Raw genomic sequence first — 21,660 nt, 5'->3', positions numbered from 1 at the left:
CTATGCCCAAAATGGGGCTTAAACTCATGACCCCAAGATCAAGAGTTCCATGCTCCATGAACTGAGCCAGCCCCGAAGTAGCTCAGTTTTAATAATCCTTCCTCTGATCATTTCCCAGCTTTCCAATTTTTATATCTTTAAGAAGTAGTACAAAACTCATTGAAAAACTATTCATTTGGAAAATATTTAAGCTTCACTTAGAAGGTTTTGTTTTCAAGTTTTTTAAGTGGTCAGTTATAAGATTTTTAAGGAGGAGACACAGTCATACCATTTTTGGTTATAAAGATGATATAAAAATGACAACACTTCTTCATATGTTTTCAAAATTCTCACTTGAAAAGAATCATTTTCTCATTCAGTCTTTTCAAACATCACCTTTTCTTTGCAAGACGGATAAAAAAATTTTTAAGTAAATGATAGTCAGGTATGATTAGATGTAATAATTTAACCTCTTAAAGTGGCCCAAGAAAGCTTGTGCTATGAATAAAAGATTTATCTGTGCCATTTTCCTTTCATTTAGTTGTATTAGTGTATTGTTTCTACCTTTGCTCTGAGATTTTTTTACAGGAATATTCTTGAGGACACCTGTCTGTTTTATGAAGACAAGTTAAAGCTAGATGATACAATCTATAAAGCCATTTCATTTGTGCACACACAAACTGAACTTTGCACATGCTGAAAGCATGTGAACACAAAGTTAACATGACTTCCTACCAACCCCCTAATAATCCTACCCTCTCCTCAGGATCCATCCTGTACCAGACCTGACATGTGACTATCTGACAGGCAGACAAAATCAGAATGTTAGAGCCAATCTCCATATTTAATAGTAGCGTCACTTACTGCTTTCACCCTCCTCCCCCCAGAATCCATCTTCATCCTGAAGTCATTTGATCTCTCCCGCTGATATTCCTTGATTCTATGAGTCTGTCCTGGATGAGAACTGCCTACACTGGTTGACAGAGCTGTTACTGAGTGACGTGCACAGGTCTGAGTCCTCACTTGCCCTCATGTCTCACTCCATTTTTGCCAGAATGCAACAAGGGCTTCAAAAGATGGGACTGAAAATGGATATTCCTGAGAATTAGAAACAAATCACAGCAGGGAACTAACAACATAAAAATACTTCAAACTGTGAGGAATTGAAGCAACAGTTCCTGTTGTGATGTACACAATGGACACAGCATGTGAACGGCTATTAAAAACTGGAAGAAAAAAGGATGTCTTTGAGAAACAACTTTTTAAAAACCACAGAAAACGCAAACGTCTCATGAGCAGAGCGCTTAACTGCCACAGAAAAACCTCTGGGGCTGAAATAGTGAACCCATGGAAGAAGTTTGAAGTTTGAATCCCGAAGTAAGTTTTGCCACAACTTGCCCCATCTCCTGGTGCTCACAAATCCCTCTCAGTGCAACCAAAAGTCCTCCTACTTCTATCAGTCCCCAAGAACTACTCGGCCAAGGTTACCAAGTCCACCTCAAAATCACTTAAGTATGTAAAACTGGATGAGGAAGGTGAGTAATCCTAATTCAGTCCCCAATCTAAAAATAAGGCATTTATTTCTAGACTAACATTTTAAATTCAGAGTAATTTGTGACTTGGTATGTCTATGGGTGATTAACAAATCATATTATATCATCATTATATTACTTTTCAAGTGTAGAGCCACTAAGGCAAGATTACTCTGAATTGAACAAAGAATGAAAATAAAAAGTGTAAGCCTATAAGTAGCACTTAATATTATGTATGCTCAAAAGAGACTATTTTACATAAGGATCAGATTCCTCTGGGGGGAAATTTTTTTTAAAGTCATATTTAACAAATTCAATAGTGACCCAGAACTCCCTTTTGATATTGAAGGAATAACTTCTAATTGAGTAACTAATGAGTAATTTATTACACTCAATCTGTTTTATAATCATAATGTCTAGATTGTAAAGTCCTAGAGGGCAATGACTACACATTTTGTTCACTGACTTAAAGACCTTCTCCAGCTGGTAACATATTAAATAATCAGAAAATTTTTGTATCATTTGGGATGCTTTCAGCTGGAATTAATGGGAAACTCATTTCAACCTGCTCAAGCCTTAGAGATATGTATTATCTTATACAACCAATAGTCCAGAGTTAAGGGAAGTTATCAAATGGTTCAATCATGGGGTTCTTGGGTGGCTCAGTCATCTGGGTGTCTGACTTTTGGTTTTGGCTCAGGTCATGATCTCAGCATCGTGATCTCAGGGTTGTGAGACTGAGCCCCGTGGTAGGCTCTGTACTCAGTGGGGAGTCTGCTCCAGATTCTCTCTCTCCCTCTCCCTCTGTCCCTCCCCTGCTCATGCTCTCTCTCTTTCTCTAAAATAAATAAATATTTTTAAAAAGTGGCTCAATCACATTATCAAAGACCCCAAATCTTTCCATTATACTATCCTCAGAATATCAGCTTTTGCTTAGAAGCCAGCTCCCCTCAAGTTTGTAAGATGGCTACCATGTCCCAGGAATCATGAGTAGATATGTCAAACTCTGCTGGATAATGTGGCCATCTCTTTCCATGCATCTCTTTCTAAGAGGAGGAAACATTTCCCAGGAGCCCCCTACATTCCTTTCTTTAGGAACTGGATCATATGACTACTGTTAAACCAATCACTGGCAAGACAAATATAACCCAATGATTAATTTAGAACTAATCATAATTTATGATTATGGCATGACTTTGGCTCATGCTGGAAATATGGACAACTATATCAGTTAATAATAGGTTTGGTTGTATGGAGATCCCAAATAACTGAGAATTAAATAAGAAAGGAAATCACTCCCATATAAACTGAAAGGTGAGCAATCCTAGAATAGGTACAAAATATTTATTCCCACACTGTGTCGTAAAACAAAAAACATTTGGCAATGATTCTGAGGGTCATCTGATTTTTTCTGTGGTCTCAGCTGGACTTTAGGATCTCCTGTTACTGGGTATGCAGCCACAGGTAGGATTTGTTGTTGGCAGGATGATTTCCCCATATGTCTGGGACCTCAGCTGTGCCAATTAGGTAGGCTGCCTCAGATCTGTTTCACATTGTCTCTCAGCCTGAAGTAAAGTAGTCCAGGACTGTTCCCATGCACAGGCAAGAGCAACCAGAAATATGTGTATCTTCCTAGAATAGCATAAGCTCCCCAGAATGTAATGGTTTAAAACAGCCATTTCTTTAGTTTAAGAGCCTGCAAACAGCACTTCAGGCTGGTTTCACCTGGGCTCCTTCATCTGTTTACATGCAGCTGTGTGATGGCTAGGTCACTCGGCTTCTGGAGTTTGGAAGGCTATTGGCTAGACCCCCTCAGCTTTCCTCCTCGTAGTCTCCCTTCTCCAGCAGGCTAGCCTGAGTTTGTGCTCATGGTGGAAGCAGGGGCCCAAGGGAGAAAGTAGAAGCATGCAAGGGTGTTTGAGATTCAGGCATGAAACTGGCACGGAGTCACTTCTGCATTCTATTGACCAGAGCTACTCAGAAGGCCAGCCCAGATATAAGGTATGTGGAAAATATACTCCACTTCTTCTTTTTATTTTTAAATTTAATTTTACTTCAAATTCCAGTATAGTTAACATACAGTGTTATATTAGTTTCAGATGCACAGTAGCAACTCAACAATTTTATACATTACCCAGTGCTCATCACAAGTGCACTCCTAACCCCATCGCCTATTGTGCCCATCTCCCCACCCACCTCCCTTCTGGTAAACATCTGTTTCTTCTCTGTATTTAAGAGTCTGTTTCTTGGTTTACCTATTTTCCCTTGGTCTTTTGTTTGTTTGTTTCTTAAATTCCACATTAGAAAATCACAAGGTATTTGTCTTTCTCTGCTGGCTGATTTCATTTAGAATTACATATACTCTCTAGCTCTATCCATGTCATTGCAAATAGCAACATTTCATTCTTTTTAATGGCTGAGTAAAATTCTATTACATATATAATTATTATCATAATATTTAATAATTATATATTATTATATAAGGATTATGTAATCTTTATCCACACGTCTCTCGATGGATACTTGGGATGCTTCTATAATTTGGCTATTGTAGATAATGTTGCTATAAACAAAGGGGTGCACATATCCCTTTGAATTCATGTTTTTGTATTCTTTGGGTAAATACCCAGTAGTGCAATTATTGGATCATATGATAATTCTATTTCTAACTCTTTGAGGAACCTCCATACTGTTTCCCCCACTGGCTGCACCAATTTGCATTCCCATCAACCATGTAACAGGGTTCCCCTTTCTCTACATTCTCATCAGCACTTACTGTTTCTTGTGTTGCTGATTTTACCCATTCCAACATGTGTGAGTTTCTATCATTTTAGGGTTTTTTTTATGTTTTATTTACTTATTTTACAGAGAGCAGCGGGCAGAGGGAGAGGGAGAAGCAGGCTCTCAGAGCCCAACATGGGGCTCCACCTGAGGAACCCAAGTTCCTGACCTGACCAAAGGCAGACGCTTAATGACAGGGCCACCCAAGGCGCCTTCTTCTGCCCATTTTTAATTGGATTATTTATTTGGGGGGGGGTTGAGTTTTATAAGTTATTTATATATTTTGGATACTAACTCTTTGTTGGATATGTCATTTGTAATTATCTTCTCCCATTCCATCAGTGGCTTTTTAGTTTTGTTGATTGTTTCCTTCACTGAGCAGAAGCTTTTTATTTTGATGTCCCAATAGCTTATTTTTGCTTTTATTTCCCTTGCCTCAGGAGGCAGATCTAGAAAAATGTTGCTATGGCCAATGTTAGATTAATTACTGCTTGTGTTCTGTTCTAGGATTTTTATGGTTTTAGGTCTCACATTTAGGTCTTTAATCCATTTTAAATTTGTTTTTGTGTATGGTGAAAGAAAATGGCTCAGTTCCATTTTTTGCATGTTGCTGTCCAGTTTTCCCAGCACCATTTGTTGAAGAGACATTTTCCCATTAGATACTCTTTCCCACTTTGTCAAAGAGTGACTGACCATTTAAATGTGGGTTTATTTCTGGTTTTCCTATTTCTGTTCTATTGATCTATGTGTCGATTTTTGTGCTAGTACCATACTGTTTTGATTACTACAGCTTTGTAATATAACATGAAGTCTGGAATTGTGGTGCCTTGAGGTTTTTCTTTTTCAAGATTGCTTTGGTTATTCGAGATCTTTTGTGGTTCCATATAAATTTTAGGATTTTTTTTTGTTCTAGTTCTGTGAAAAATGCTATTGGTATTTTGATAGGAATTGTATTAATCTGTAGGTAGCGTTAGGAAAATAGACATTTTAACAATATCTGTTTTTCTAATCTGTAAACATGGAATTCTTTGCATTTCTTTGAGTCATCTTCAATTTCTTTCATCAGTGTTTTATAGTTTTCAGAGTATAGGTCTTTCATTTCTTTGGTTAGATTTATTACTAGGTATCTTACTCTGTTCAGTACAATTGTAAAAGGGATTGTTTTCTTTTTTTAAATCTTTATCTATTTTTATTTTTTTATAAACATATAATGTATTTTTATCCCCAGGGGTACAGGTCTGTGAATCGCCAGGTTTACACACTTCACAGCACTCTCCATAGAACATACCCTCCCCAATGTCAATAACCCCACCCTCCCCCCAGCAACCCTCAGTTTGTTTTGTGAGATTAAGTGGTTTATCTCCCTCCCGATCCCATCTTGTTTCATTTATTCTTCTCCTACCCTCCTAACCCCCCACATTGCATCTCCACTTCCTCATATCCGGGAGATCATATGATAGTTGTCTTTCTCTGATTGACTTATTTCACTAAGCATGATACCCTCTAGTTTCATCCTCGTCGTCACAAATGGCAAGATTTCATTTCTTTTGATGGCTGCATAGTATTCCATTGTATATATATACCACATCTTCTTTATCCATTCATCTGTTGTTGGACATCTAGGTTCTTTCCATAGTTTGGCTATTGTAGACATTGCTGCTATAAACATTCGGGTGCATGTGCCCTAAAAGGGATTGTTTTCTTAATTTCTCTTTCTGATGCTTCATTATTAGTGTGTAGAAATGCAGCAGATTACTGCACATTGATTTTGTATCCTGTGATTTTACTGAATTCATTCACCAGTTCTAGTAGTTTTTTGGTGGAGTCTTTCAGGTTTTCTATATAGAGAGTATCATGTCACCTGCAAATAGTGAAAGTTTTATTCTTTCTTACCAATTTGGATACCTATTATTTCTTTCTTGTCTGATTGCTGCAGCTATGACTTCCAGTACTCTTTTGAATAAAAGTGGTGAGAGTGAACATCCTTGTCCTCTTCCTGACCTTAGCGGAAAAGCTTTCAGTTTTCCTCATTGAATATGATGTTCATGTGGGTTTTTCATATATGGCTTTATTATGTTGAGTCATGTTCCATTTAAGCCTACTTTGTTGAGGGTTTTTGTCATGAATTGATGTTGTACTTTGTCAAATGATTTGCATCTATCAAGATGATCATACAGTTTTTTTCCTTTCTCTTATTGATGCGATATGATGTGTCATGTTGATTTACCTACAAATATTGAACCACCCTTGCATCCTGGGAATAAGTCCCACTTGATTGTGGTAAATTATTTTTTTAACATATAGTTGGATTCTGCTTGCTAGTATTTTGTTGAAGATTTTTACATCTATGTTTATCAGAGATATTGGCCTATAGTTCTCGTTTTCACTGGTGTCTTTATCTGGTTTTGCTATCAGGGTAATGCTGACCTCATAGAATGAATTTGGAGGCTTTCCTTCTATTTTTTGAAATAGTTTAGTAGAATGGGTATTAACTCTTCTTTAAATGATTGGTAGAATTTGCCTGTGCAGCCATCTGGTTCTGGACTTTTGTTTGTTGGAAGTTTTTAAATTACCAATTCAATATCGTTGTTGGTAATTGGCTTGTTCAAATTTACCATTTCTTCCTGCCTCAGTTTGGGAAGTTATATGTTTCTAGGAATTTATCCATTTCTTCTAGGTTGTCTAATTTGTTGGCATATAATTTTCATAACATTTTCTTACAATTGCTTATATTTTTGTGGTGTTGGTTATTCTCTTTCATTGGTGATTTTGTTTATTTGAGTCTTCTCTCTCTCTCTCTCTCTCTCTCTCTTTTATAAGTCTGGTTAGAGGTTTATCAATTTTGTCAATCTTTTCTTTTTCTTTTATTTGTTCATTTTTTTTAAACAGGGGACTTACATTCACTACCCAGAGATCAAGACCTGAGCTGAGATCAACAGTCGGATGTTTAACTGACTGAGCCACCAGGTGCCCCCAATTTTGTTATCTTTTCAAAGAACCAGCATCTGTGTCATTGGCATGGTCTCTTGTTTGTGTTTTGTTTTATTTTGTTCATATATCATCAATTTCTGTTCTAATCTTTACTATTTCCTTTCTTCTGCTGGTTTTACATTTTGTTTGTTGTTTTTTTTCTAACTCCTTTAGGTAATACACTCCACTTATTGATGAGTATAGCTGCAGTCACATTGCAAGGCTAATAGATTCAAGGAGAGAATAGTAGGGTTCACTTTTGCAGACCAATCTACCACAGCAGTGGTTCTGTTCCTTTCAGCTGACCAGGATGCTATTTTCAGGGTATGATCCTTGTCCTCCTGGTCCAAGATGTCAACTACCACATCTACATTCCAGGCTGCAGACTGAAAAAAGAAATAAAGAAGTTGAGGTGAACAGCAGGCCAGCTGTCCTTTAAGGAACATTCTTGGAAGATTCTAAGTAACTCTTTGTTTATATCCAGTTGGCCAGAACCTAGTCACATGGCCATACAGGGGAGTCTGGGAAATGCAGTCTTTATTCTGGGTGGCCAAGGGCACTGATGAATTCTATCCATTTGGAAGGAGGAAATAAACATTATTGTAGGATAACTGTTAATCAGCCACAACACCCAAAATATATCAATCAAAGAGGAAGAAGTTGTTATATAGATAGATAGATATCCCAACCAAAGGTATGTGAGACAGTATTTCATGGTTGCAATATATAAAAGTCATTTCAGGGGCCACCTGGGTGGCTCAGTTGGTTAAGCAACTGCCTTGGGCTCAGGTCATGATCCCAGAGTCCCAGAATCAAGTCTCACATCGGGCTCCCAGCTCCCTGGGGAGTCTGCTTCTCCCTCTGACCTTCTCCCCTCTCATGCTCTCTCTCTCTCTCTCTCTCTCTCTCAAATAAATAAGTAAAATCTTTTAAAAAATCATTTCAATCCAGTTTTTATTTTAACAAACTACCACTATGGTTAGGAAAAAAAAAATCCACATTAATTTTATAACTTTATTTTCCTTTTTCTCCAGAAGTGGGAGCTGCCGTGCACTAACACAGAAAAGATTCTCTTTCTATTCTGATGCCAGTTTAGTTTGCACCTGGATGGACTGCAGAATGTCCCAGATATCACTTGTATCTTAGGAGAAGAGTTTTGTTACATTATTTCTACACCAGTGTGATAGAAATCTTGTCAAGAATATCTTCTTGCACTCAATTATTCTTCACAGGCTTTTGAACCACAATATCTCTGTGGGGATTGAGAGAAGTTCTAAAATTAGAAACATACTTAAAATTTTCATTGCATCAGAAATGAACTCCAGTTAACTTAAACAGTAAAAATAAATTATTGAAACAGGTAAGAGATGCTAATAGTGTCATGAGAAAGCTGAACAACAGGATCGGACTGGTCCTAAACATGGTAAGACAAGGCCAAGATCAGCTTCAGTCATGGCTACTTGGGACTTCACCTCTGACACCACTGCCTCTCAGTACCTTCCACCAGACACTGGCTTCTAGACTCCACAACAGCCACCCGGAACTCTTTTACTGACCCTCAACCTTCAGGTCAATTCTTTGAGATCCAGAGTTCTAGACAGAAGCATCCAATTAGACACTTTCAAGTCAGCTGTCCAGGCTCCGGCTGCCAGGACAATGAAGAGAGAAATATCTACCCCTCCTTTGGGTAGATTTTTTATAAAAAGAAATTATAAACATTCTCCACTTTTTTATAAAAAGAAATTTTTTATAAAAAAAGTTTTTATAGAAAGTTTTTATAAAAAGAAATTAGGCAGTTTCTCACCTGCCATTGGGTTCCTTCTAAATAAGAATGATTTTAGGAAGCTGGTCAACCAAAACAACAAAACTACAGAGGCCATGGGTGGGTGCTACAGAGGAATAGGGTCACTTCACTCAGCTAAACAGGACATTAAGATGAAGGGGTTAGAGAATCAGTGAGTTTACATGGGGTAGGGAAAATGAAATTTATGTGTATTGGAATATATTCTCCTTATCAGAATTCCAGGAGGGAATACATGATTTAGTTCAAATAATTTAATTTTTAAATTTTTTAATATTGGAAACAAACATTCAGTTAAATGAACAATGTGAACATAACATAAAATCTCATGAAATATAGCATCTGGAAATCCTGTATTTGGAAATATTATCTATATTATGGAGAAGTAAGAGAAACTTTAGATTGAATTAATTTAAAAATTTAATTAAAAAAATTAAATCTTGCCAATAGAAAAAAGTAACTATGAAATTAAAATGGCAATTTTCAGAAATGTGCAATCTCAAAAAGTATTCACTTGTTATACCTTTTTAAGGAAGACTCTATGGCATATACTATACTATACTATACATACTATACTATACCAAAAAAGAAAATAAACCAAGCACGTGGAAAGCATAGGGATTAGAAAACAATGTATCCGGTATAGGAGAACACTGGGATGAATTCCCAGGATAAGGATAAAAGAAGATCCCAGGATAAAGCCATGCAGCAGACCTAGACAGCCATCAGCTCATGGAGAATAGGGTAGGAGGATGGAGGATTCCAGGAGTGAGGACTCCAAAGAGTGGAGAATGTTTATACATATGGATATATGTATAGAGATTTGGGGGGATAAATTGGTGATAGACACATAAAAAAGCAAGTGGAAATTAAGTTAATTATTAACCAGGTAACATAAAATTATATAAGGTGGCTGGGTGGCTCAGTCGGTTAAGCATCAGCATTCAGCTCAGGTCATGATCTCAGAGTCCTGGGATCAAGTCCTACATCAGACCCCCCACTAAGTGGGGAGTCTGCTTCTTCCTCTCTCTCTGCCTCTCCCCCCTCATACTTCCCTCTCTCTTGCTCTCTCAAATAAATAAATAAGTAAATTAAAATATTTAAAAAAGATATAAAATTACAAAAGAAAGGTAATCATAGTCTACCATATAGTTCAATTGCAAATATCATGGTTAAAATAATTTTAACACTGGGGGCACCTCGGTGTTTCACTGGGTTAAAGCCTCTGCCTTCAGTTCAGGTCATGATCTCGGGGTCCTGGGATGGAGCCCCGTGTTGGGCTCTCTGCTCAGCAGGGAGCCTGCCTCCCCATCTCTCTCTGCCTACTTGTGGTCTCTGTCAAATAAATAAATAAATAAAATCTTTAAAAAAATAATGTTAACACTGAATATTGATCTAGTAAGAAACAGTGATAAAACTAGATCCTTGGATTTGCTTCAAAATAGTATGAGATTGTGGGGGAAGTAGGTGGTGAATGGATGAAGCAGGACTAGCCATAGGTTAATGGTTGGTGGTGGGTCATGGGTACACCAGGGTTCATTTAGTAATATCCTTTTTGTGGATATGTTTGAAATTTTCCATAATAAAATGCTTTTTTAAATGATGTAACTATATTAGAAAGATAGTAGTGAGTGGCATAGATATAAGAGAACTGATCCTCATTTCCATAATCAGAAGCCCATAGACAGTATCTAAAACTAAAAACTCACATAGCAGCTGAATATGCATGTTATTTAGAAATATGGGTACAAACAACCGGATACTATAGCTAAGACACAAAATCAAGTACACTGAGGAGAAGGAATCAAGATTAAGGAGAGTGATGCTGCTATTTTCCATTTTTGGCCTTATAAAGAAACTTGACTTTTAAAGTCATGTGTCTATAAATCTTTTAAACAGAATTAAATTATTGGAGTGCCTGGTCACTCAGTTGCTTAAGCATCTGACTTTGGCTCAGGACACGATCTCAGGGTTCTGGGATCGAGCCCCACATCTCAGCCCCTGCTCAGTGGAGAGTCTGCTTCTCTCTCTCCCTCTGACCCTCTCCCTGCTCATGCTTTCTCCCTCTCTCTCTAATAAAATCTTTAAAAAATCAAGTTATTAACATTCAAATAAAATAACTTTTTAAAAGAGAAAGAAAGCTGAGGAACTAGCCTGAAAAGGTTACACTTGACATAAACCACTGAAAAATCTCTGTACTGAATAACCAGGACTCCTGTAGGAGTAGAGCGCAAGGATGAAATCAGGCATGAGCTAGACTCCATCTGCAGGTGAGTTTCCCAGTGGCTACCCAAAGTGTCCCTTAAAGTTATCAACAAGAAAGGCAATTAAGTAATTACAAATATACCCTCAGTATGCCAATTACTTAATATCTCATACTGGTCAGCTACTTACAAGCTAAATTTATAGCTCTGAGAAGATGAGAGCCTCTAAATACTCCTGAGGTCCTCTTGATGCTTTTTCTCCTGACCAGAAGGAGGTTCACAGCAAAGCTGTCATTCCTTCAACACATTTTTGGACTTTAGCCTATCCTTTTCCCTGTGGCCTCCATTGACATATAATTTTGTTTTGAGGTGATATTAAATATATTTGATGGTTAATATGGCATACAACTTGATCAGTTAGCAGGGACTCCAGCCCAACTGCAGAAGTGGGGGCATCTAGGCTGCCTGACAAACCAGGTATTAATCATTTGGTCACTGGACTGTGGGGAGACCCCTGAGGATTGCAGGAGGCTCAGGACATTAGCTAGCTATTTACCAACTTTTTATGAACATTTTTCAACATATTTAACAATCCTTCACCACACGAGTACAAACCAACCAGTATCAGCTCTATCTCAGGATTCTCGGCACTTAGCAGTTGGGCCAAGATGGGAATGGCCTTATTTAGGGCAGGTCTGAATCACCGACAGTTCATAACGGCTTCAGACCAGCACCATGGATTGTAGTACTTTTATCGGAGCATAGCCTGGGAGATAAGAGCAATGAATACTCTTTGTGTATCACAGATGTTCACTAGTCTGCAGAGTGCCATAGTATCCTTTTGGTTTTCCCTTGTTTGCTGGTTTTCACCATTCTGCTTATCTCCTTAATGCCTACCTTCCACCTGTTACCAGAGGCATTTTTGGTTGTTCAGTGATGAATCCCCATTGTCTAGAATTGTTCCAGGCACGTAGGAGGCACTCAGTGAATGAATCACTGTGGCTTCTAGGTAACAGGAAAGGTATCTTGTGCAGAGAAAAGATGTGAAGGGAAATCTAGAGAGAGTTCCTGGAATTCTGATACTATTTGGAGGGAGGGCACTCCGTGTATGGAAATTGTAGCTGGATGATGGCACTCTGGGGTTCCAGTCTCTTCTCAAATGGCAAGACTGTGCAAATCCAAGAGAATCTTAGATACCCTGGTGTGTTAAGAAAAGGGCAGTGTGTGATTAATGCATTCTCTTCAGTCCGATCTGCCAAAACAGTAGGTTCATTTGGAAAGAGAAAGGACATTGCTCTGTTCTTAGATAAGCCTGACTGCCTTCCTCCCACTCCCAACTTCTTCCTGATCCTTATGCAATCCGAATGAGAACCTGTCCCATAGGACCCTAACATGTATTCTTATTCCATCCTCCTAAAAGACACCTATCTTTGGATGGATGACTTACTGATTCATGCATTGCTTTAATGACCTTATTCTGTTCTATGTCCATGTCCAACTGTCTTATGTTCTAAATTCCAGGAAATCAGGGACTGAGTCTATGTAACTGTCACATCAGTCATGCAAAACACTAGATACAATTAGGTACTTCATAAATTAAAAAAAAATAATGATGGTGAGGGACCCCAAAATCTGAAGCATAAACTCATAATAATGATTGTTTTGCAAACTGGGATTCTTAATTTGGGATTCATCTACATGGATGGGAAAATACATTTTATTTTAGTATCTCTAACTGGAACTATTAATTTATTTAGTTATTAATATAGACAACAAGCCAGAAAAGCATCAGCTGTGCATATGAATTTATCTCCAATAGAAATCACAGATATGAGTGTCTGGTTAGCTCACTTGGTTGAGTGTCTGCCTTTGGTTCAGGTCATGATCCCAGGGTCCTGGGATCGAGTCCTGTATCAGGTTCTCTGCTTAGTGCAGAGTCTACTTCTCCCTCTCCTTCTACTTCCTCCCCAGTGCTCATGCTCTCTCCCTCTCACTCTCTCTCTCTCAAATAAATAAGTAAAATCTTAAAGAAGTCACAGGTACTTTTATATTTTATTATAGTTGCTGTAGATAACTCAAAATAATGTTTACCCATCACTACTTCAAAATTACAATAGAAAAAAACCAAAATATTCCTAGAACTGACAATGTACTTTGTGGTAAGGCTATGTGAAAACAAGGACTTACAAATATCTCTGGTGCTTGATCAAGCAGCCCCAATTCAAGGAATTTACCCCAAAGTTGTACCTTTATAAATATAAAAAACACAAAGAATTTTCCTTTGTAGCATTATTTGTAATAGGAAAATGTTAGAAGCAAAAAAAAAAAAAAGCTTATCCATAGGATAAGTTAGGACACTCCAGTACATGCACACAGTAGAGTTCTGAGCAGCTTTTTTTTTTTTTTAAAGGAAGATTTCCTTATACTGATATGGAATGATTTATAGGATATTTTGTTAAATGAAAAGCAAGGGGAAAATAATATAAATAAACTGCTAATTTCTAAGTAAGAAGGAAGGGGAAATAAGAGTGTGTTTGTGTGTGTGTGCATGAGTGAGCACACACACATTTGCTTGTTTTTGCAAAAAAAATGCAGGCAAAAAAATAGCAGGAACTAGAAAAATGTTTTCCTATGGAGTGGAAGAGATTACGATAGGATTGAGATAGGATTGAGATAGGAATGAGACTTCCTTTCATATAGCTTGTCACATAACTTTGACACTTATGCTATTTAAATATTTTTCAATAATTCCAAACATAAAATTAAAACAATGGGATAGATATTGAAATCTGCTACACAGATCCTCTGTTAAGGGCTGCCCTGCACTGAGAAATGCAGACAGCAGCCAGACTGCCACGGTCAGCTCCCTGAGGGCTTGCCTCAGCTGCAGATGAACCTCCTCAGGCAAAGTCACACCCTTCCTGGGCCAACCACATCCTGTGACTGAGCAAAGCAGGGGCAGAAAGGCGCAATGCTGGATAATATTCCAGAACTCCTGCCAGGTTGGCTGAAGCTTTGTTTGGCCTATCTCACAGTTTGTCTTCTCCCTTTTCCCAAACCCTGTTTCTCTTCTCTTGCAGATATTGATCTCTAACAAACACCTTGCACCCCAAACTCCAGCTCGGCATGTTTCTAAAGAACCCTGCCTGCCATAGCTGCAGCCAAGAGCTGGATTACTCATAACCTGGCTGCTAATAAGGACCCCTTCACTGGTGGCAGGTGGAGCACAGCAGCTGCTGGCACAAGGTGATGGTCCAATTGCTCACTGGTGGTGAGTTGGAAGGGTAAACCAGTGGAGGGAAATGCACTAATTGGTGCTCTGTAACTCCTGTCTGAGAAGTACACAGGAAATGACAGCATTGCCAAACTGCACTGATGCCTTGCAAAAAGACAGTGAGCAGCTGAGGGCCAGTAAGTAGACAATTAAAAAGGCGTTGAAAGACCCACGGATCCCCTTACCCAAGAATCCAACACTGCCACTGGATGCAATCAGCAAGAGGTTCTTTATTGTTATGCAGGCGCCTGCGGGGAAGGGTCGAGCAGTTAATTAGTTAACGACGGGGGGGGGGGGGGGGGGGGGGAGGTGTCTTTCAGTGTCTTGGGGTGCCTCGGTGGCTCAGTGGGTTAGGCATCGGACTCTTGATTTCAGCTCATGTCATGATCTCATGGGTGGTAGGATCAAGCCTCACATGGGGCCCTGAGCTGAGTGTAGAGCCTGCTAGAGATTCTCTCCCTCTGCCCCCATCCTTTCATTCCCTTGCTGGGGTAAATAAATAAATCTTTTTAAAAGGGGGGGGGGTTCTGGAAATCAAAAGGCCTCTCTCTTTGTTTATATACAAATAAACTCATCCCCTTTACTAGGAGGCAGAGGAAGTTGAAGATCAAGTTAAAGTGCAACAATATCAGGTCAGTTATGCTAAGCTCAGTACGCTGGGGGAGAAAAACTGGGCAGCTGATTCAGGGATGGAAATGCTGGATGGATGCATCTGAAGATTTTGACTCCCCAGAGTCTCCTGAACCTTCTGAGCCTGTAGAAGTGCTCCACTCCTCCCTACTGAAAGTGAGTACTCCAGCCAGTCTAGACGGTAATCACAGAGGCCCCTTTCCTATAAGGCAACAAATGCCTGCCTCAAAATTTGCCTCCATATTTCCCTTCTCCTTTCTTCCCTTCTATTTGGGTTAAATAGTCAGAGTTCCAGAAAAAACAAACAAATAAAACCAAAAACCAAAACCCAAACACACAGCTAGGAAGGAGCTGGGCCTAATAAGGGAGAAAAGAAACCATATCCTAGAGCAACCTCAAGATTGTGCTAACAGGTATTGGGAGCTGAGGAAGTCTGCGCTGACGGGGTCAAGGGAAGAGTTTACTGACTGTATAAAGTTACAATATTTATTAGCCTTGCATAGACTCCAGAAGATGGTGTGACCTTCTTCCTGGAATGAATCTTCGAACATTGGAAATGGACATGATACCCACATCATGGCACTCACTGAGCAAAATTAGAATGCTGATGTTGCTGGGGTAGACAGCAGAGCAAGGGATTAAAAAGCTCAGGAAAGGGAGTATGCTTGAATGGATATACTACTACAATGAGAAGATCCCACAGAAGATTATGTTCCACAGGGAGGCCCAGAAGATGTACCATTTACAGGCTATGAGAACAAACTGGTAAGAGGAACACCAGCATCAATAAAAATTTCTAATGGGGTCAGGGCTGATAGAGGAGAGTCTGTTACAGAACTTGGCTTACTGAGAGAAAGGGGGATGATAGAATCCCAAAATAATAGAAGGTTTGGGGTGGCGTGTAAGTGCCAGAAGCCAGGAGATAGTAATTATTATAATGACCCCCAAGGTCAGAGGGGAAGCCAGTGGAGTCAGAACCACACAAAGTTACAGAGATTATTAGTGATATACAACTTCCCCAGGGGTAAAGTGGATTGGCAGCCAACATGGGAACTATTTAGCTTATACTGGCAGAAGGAATGAGATAGATGACCGAGGGGTGAGTGGTGTGATCTCTTACCCAGTTCTGTACCTGAGACAACTTTCAAAGGAAAAATTCTTTGACTTAAAAAGTGGCAGGATCCCTGAAAGGAAGAACTCTGCAACACCATGATAAGTAAACAGGGTTGGTGATTTTCCTAGTCCTTTCACAAGAAGACTTATGGCCGTTTATATGGGTAATTATGCACCGAGGTAAAGGAAATATCTAGACATTTAAGTAGTGATGGATCCAGTGTCTAGGTGAGTCAAGACCGGGCTTACACTGGGTTCTCTAAGTCCATGTTAATACCCATTGTTCATATCTCCCATCCCTGAACTGAGATTGATATCTTCATGGTTGGTATAACCTTCACATTGGCTTCTTGGTCAGTAAAGTAACAGTAGACAAGACCAAATGGAAGCCTCTAGACTACCTCCCCAGAAGCCCCTACCAAGATAATGCCTCCTCAGGGCAGCAGAAATTAGTGCTGTTTTTAAGACTCTAAAAGATGAGGCAGTGGTAGGCTCCAGCCATTTAATTCACTAGTCTGGCACCTGAAGAAACTGGGTGAATCCTAAAGAATAACAATTAACTCAACCAACTAGCACTCCTGCTCACAGCCACCAGGTCAGATGCACTATCTTTGCTAGAAAAGATTAATATGGCCTCATATATGTGGGATGCAGTCACTGAGTTAATGAATATATTCCTTTCTATGCCAGTCAGGAAAAAGAATGGCATGGAGCAATTTTGTCCCAGATCTCTGTTAGCTTTCTTATCCTCTGTCATAATATAGCCTGAAGCCATCCAGACCATCTAGACAGTCCACAGAATATCACACTAATTCATTACATTGATGACCTTATATTGATAAAGCCACATAAACAAGAACTGGTTCGTATGTTGGAGGCCTTAGTAAGACACCTGTGTGTTGCAGAGGGTGGAAGATAAACCCTATAGAACAGGGTTTATGAACATGTTACATGTTCAGGAACATGTTACATCTGTAAAATATTTGAAGTTTCAGTAGTCAGGGTTGTGTTGGGATAGCCCCTCCAAAGGAAAAGACAAATTACTGTATCTTATATACCCTATTATGGGAAAGGAAGTATATTTCATGTGAACTCACAGACTTCTTGTAAGATTGAATAGCCAGCAATAATCTCTCATAAGACAGAAGTGGTACATCCAGGTTTGGGCACGATGAGGGCCAGAGGGCACAAAGCAAGCTGCAGGTAACTCCCATGATACACACTCCTGTTACACTCATGCCCTCTCTTAGGTGAAGGAGGAGGAAAAAGTCTGACCTTGGTTTGTAGATGAGTCAGCTCTATATTGTGGGAGCAATGTGACAAGTAAGTCAGCTGCACTATAGCCTCATTCAGGAGTGGCCTTGGCAGTAATCAGGAAAAGCTTATCTCAATGGGGAAAGGTCTCATGGGCAATGGCTTGGCCAAGATCAGTGACAAGGAGGTCTGGGATAGAGGCATGTGGATGGACCTATGGAGGTGCACACAGGTGTGAGGATTTTCATATCATATCTTAATCCCAACAGAGAGCTCCCACTATGTCCTCCATAGGAGTCTGCATGTTCCTGGCAGAGGGGTCGCGTTCCCACTGGAGTTACAGGGGCCTCATCAAACTCAGCACTTGTCCCTAGTCAGTCTAGTGACCTCTGTGCATATTTACATTCTGTTGTATTGCTGACTTTTACCTTGATTTCAGTATTGTGATTTTTAATGGTAAAATAATAGGAAAAATAATATCATTTTGAGGACAACCAAGTAGACCAAATGATTTCACCATTTAATGTCTACCAGTCTTTGTCAGTACCCACCTAAGTACTGGCACAACAGGCACGAGTGTCAGTATGATATGTTAATTTCCAATCGCTAGCCACTGCACTCACCTGGAAGCAATAGTACTTCAGTAGCAATGAGTACATCTCGTTCCTAAATCTTTGTTTTTAAAATACTGAACTCCATTAAAAGAAAGTAGGGCTCCTTAGGGAGATGGATTCCAGATCTGGGACAGGAAAAGTACAAGGCAAGCCTAGAATATATTTTCATTACTAGCAAAGCAAAAAGTGCTCAAAAGCTCACAGGATCCCACTTAAAGGAGTTCCCACCAAAAACTTGGGATTCTCTGGGCATCAAGTTAAATAATGATGTTAATGAATTATGACACATCAAATAAAAAGACAGTTATAAGTCTGTAAAGTTCTTTTTTAAAAAAAAGTAGGAGGGAGGAGAGAGAAGGGATATCCCTTATCTACAAGAGAATAAGAGATGCAGTAGAAATGATAAGAAAATCACCATTTGCAACCATTTGACACATAGGTGGAGATCATTCATGAATGCAACAACCTATAGAAAACAGGATATTCACTGAGTTTTCAAATGTCATACCACAGATTAATTATTCATTACAAGGAGAAAAGATAGAGTTTTATAATGGACAAATGTGGTGGACACTATATAACCAAGAGATGAAACTTGGCTTCATAACAAATGCAACAGGTATTTTTTTGCTTCTATTTGTGATGTACTTAGAAAGATATGACAGTACCTAGGCTAGGCTCTTGCATAGCTTGCATAGATTCTTGTTGAAACTAAACCCAAGGAGGGACTCCTGAGTGGCTCAGTCTGTTAACCGTCTGCCATCTTCTCAAGTCATGACCCCAGGGCTGTGGGCTTGAGCCCTGCATCAGTCTCCTTGCTCAGCCAGGAGACTGCTTCTCCTCCCTCTGTCTCTCAGCTTGTGTTCTCACTCTTGGTCAAATAAATAAATAAAATGTAAAAACAAAAACAAAAAGCCCACAAGGAAATAGTCAGATTATGGGACAAACCACAATAAAACAATCTTTCCAAAATGCCAGTCATTGAAAGCAAACTAAAAAGTCAGGGAGCTCTTCTATATTAAAGATATTTGAAGAGTTATGACAACCAAGTGCAATATGTGACCCTTGATTGGACATTGGAGCAAAAACAAAACAAAAAACAAGTAGAAGGCACATTTTGGGTACAATTGGAGAAAACTGAGTATTGGATGGCATACTAGATAAAAATACTATGTTAGTGTTATGCCTCTTAGGTATAATAATGGTATTGTGATTATGTAGCAGAATGTACTTATTCATTAGGACTTACTGAAGTATTTACGAATGAAGTATCCTGTGAGAAAAAGGGCCATAATGTTAATGATGGGTAAATCAGGTTGCAAGATAAAGGAGTACTAATTTTACTATTCAACTTCTCTATAAGTTTGGATTTATTTAAAAATAGACCTTTTGGGGGGGCACAAAGTTTTCAAAAGTAATGTGGTATATTCAAACACACTGCAAAACTGATTTTTTTGCAAAACTGATTGTTACTGATACACAAAATAAAGTGGTTTTAAAAGACAGAAAAAAATTAGGAACAGCAGTGCATAATATAGACAAGGCTGCAAAACATATGTTTGACATGGAGGAAAAGCTTATGACTGTCCCAGTGAATGTTGAGAAGATAAAGAGATAGACTTGGAGAAGCTGCATATGTGGTACAATAGAACTTTCCGTAGCTAGAAGGAAAATGTTGTGCAGAAATGATTTTATGAAGGTTCTCCCCCAAACTTAAACCATCTTCTCAGGCAGAATGTGAAGTTTAGGTCAGGAGAATGGGGATAATGGAGGGAAGAGGGAAAGAAAAGAGAGTGAAGAAGTTTTATGCTGTCATCGCTGTTAGTATTTTCTGCTCTGCTACCTGTTTATGTGATTGCAGGGAAATGATACACAGACACTTTCAAACATATAAACCTGCTGCATGTCCCTGGGAAAGAGCCCTGAACTGAGGTCACCTTGGGACTTCAGTTTGCCTCTTGACTTTTCTCTAAGAAAGTCACAGTTCCAATCATAATGCCACCAGAAGATCTGGTAGCAAGTTCTTTCTCTCATGAACCCCAAAGATAAGCCCTGATGATGTGGGAAACAAAACCAGAAGAAAAGTTATTAAATTTCCTTACTACCTAGAGCCCACTGACAAGTCCTTGAGACAGGCAGAGTGACATTCCTCTAGGGACTCGACTGTCCACCTTAATTCTTTGTGAAGGGCAAAAGGCAATCCTAGCCTGACCCCCTTCCCCCACCCCCCAACCAGGATCCTGTAAGTCTACTTTGACATACAAAAATTCCTTTGGAAACTTCCTTTATCTCTGAACCCTCCAAGATTCATGCTGGCAATCATCCCCAAGCATATGCCCCACCGATATACATCTGAAGAGTCTCCTGACTAAGGCTTTATTAGATCATAATAAATGACCTTTTTCCCAACAACAGCTAGCCCCTCAAGGTCCTGGAAACCTTGCTTCCAAAATTCCTTAGAGACTTAACGCTATCCCTGACCTCCTCCCAACTTGCAAGTATATAATGGACCACTCCTCACAACCCCAGAGCAGCAGCTCTTTCTACCCACGGGTCCTGTCCCCATGCTTTAATAAACCACCATTTTGTTCTTTGGGTGTTGAGTTTGCTAAGTTCTTTATAGATTTTGGACACTAGTCCTTTATCTGATATGTCGTTTGCAAATATCTTCTCCCATTCTATCAGTTGTCTTTTGATTTTGTTAACTGTTTCCTTTGCTGTGCAAAAAGCTTTTGATCTTGATAAAATCCCAATAGTTCATTTTTGCCCTTGCTTCCCTTGCCTTTGGCGATGTTCCTAGGAAGATGTTGCTGTGGCTGAGGTCGAAGAGGTTGCTGCCTGTGTTCTCCTCAAGGATTTTGATGGATTCCTTTCGCACATTGAGGTCCTTCATCCATTTTGAGTCTATTTTCATGTGTGGTGTAAGGAAATGGTCCAATTTCATTTTTCTGCATGTGGCTGTCCAGTTTTCCCAACACCATTTATTGAAGAGGCTGTCTTTTTTCCATTAAAAAAAAAAAAAGAAATAGAAATAAACCACCATTTTGCACCAAAGACGTCTCAAGAATTATTTCTTGGTTGTCAGCTTGGGACTTCACCCCACTGAATCTCACTTACATTCTAAAACTTCATCACTGAGATATGGGCAGTGCATGAACTGGATATTGGAGATAAGTTATTGAAAAGCCAGCATTTACTAAGCCTTTGTTAACTATAGAACTAAGTTTTGTAAACATGTAAAGCTTTCTCCAAACAGGAAAGAAAGTATGGAACATTTAGCATCTATATTACTTTCTTCCTGTTGAATCAACATTTTCTCATTATCATCATCTCTTTCTCAGCAAACCATTGTGTAGTCAACAAGGTAAGTCTCTCTGTTTGCCAATTCTGGGGACAGCCATGGACTCCACTCTTTGTATTGCTGTCATCGCTGTTAGTATTTTCTGCTCCCGGTTTATGAAGAGATAGACTCCTTTTTAGGAAAATGAAAAACTCACCCCAGCAACTA

General features: G+C 39.2%; 1 long non-coding RNA gene across 1 annotated transcript; it reads left to right on the top strand.

Annotated features, from left to right (window-relative positions):
* The first annotated feature begins 1,134 nt into the window (after positions 1-1,134).
* Positions 1,135-21,206, top strand: LOC309862659. The gene is made up of 3 exons (XR_014310644.1): positions 1,135-1,514; positions 14,348-14,513; positions 20,953-21,206. It is a non-coding gene; the product is annotated as an uncharacterized lncRNA (long non-coding RNA).
* The last annotated feature ends 454 nt before the right edge of the window (positions 21,207-21,660 follow it).

Source organism: Mustela nivalis (genome assembly GCF_964662115.1).
Source record: "Mustela nivalis genome assembly, chromosome: 4".
Lineage (NCBI taxonomy): Eukaryota > Metazoa > Chordata > Mammalia > Carnivora > Mustelidae > Mustela > Mustela nivalis.
This window is presented reverse-complemented; position numbering and strand designations above follow the sequence as displayed.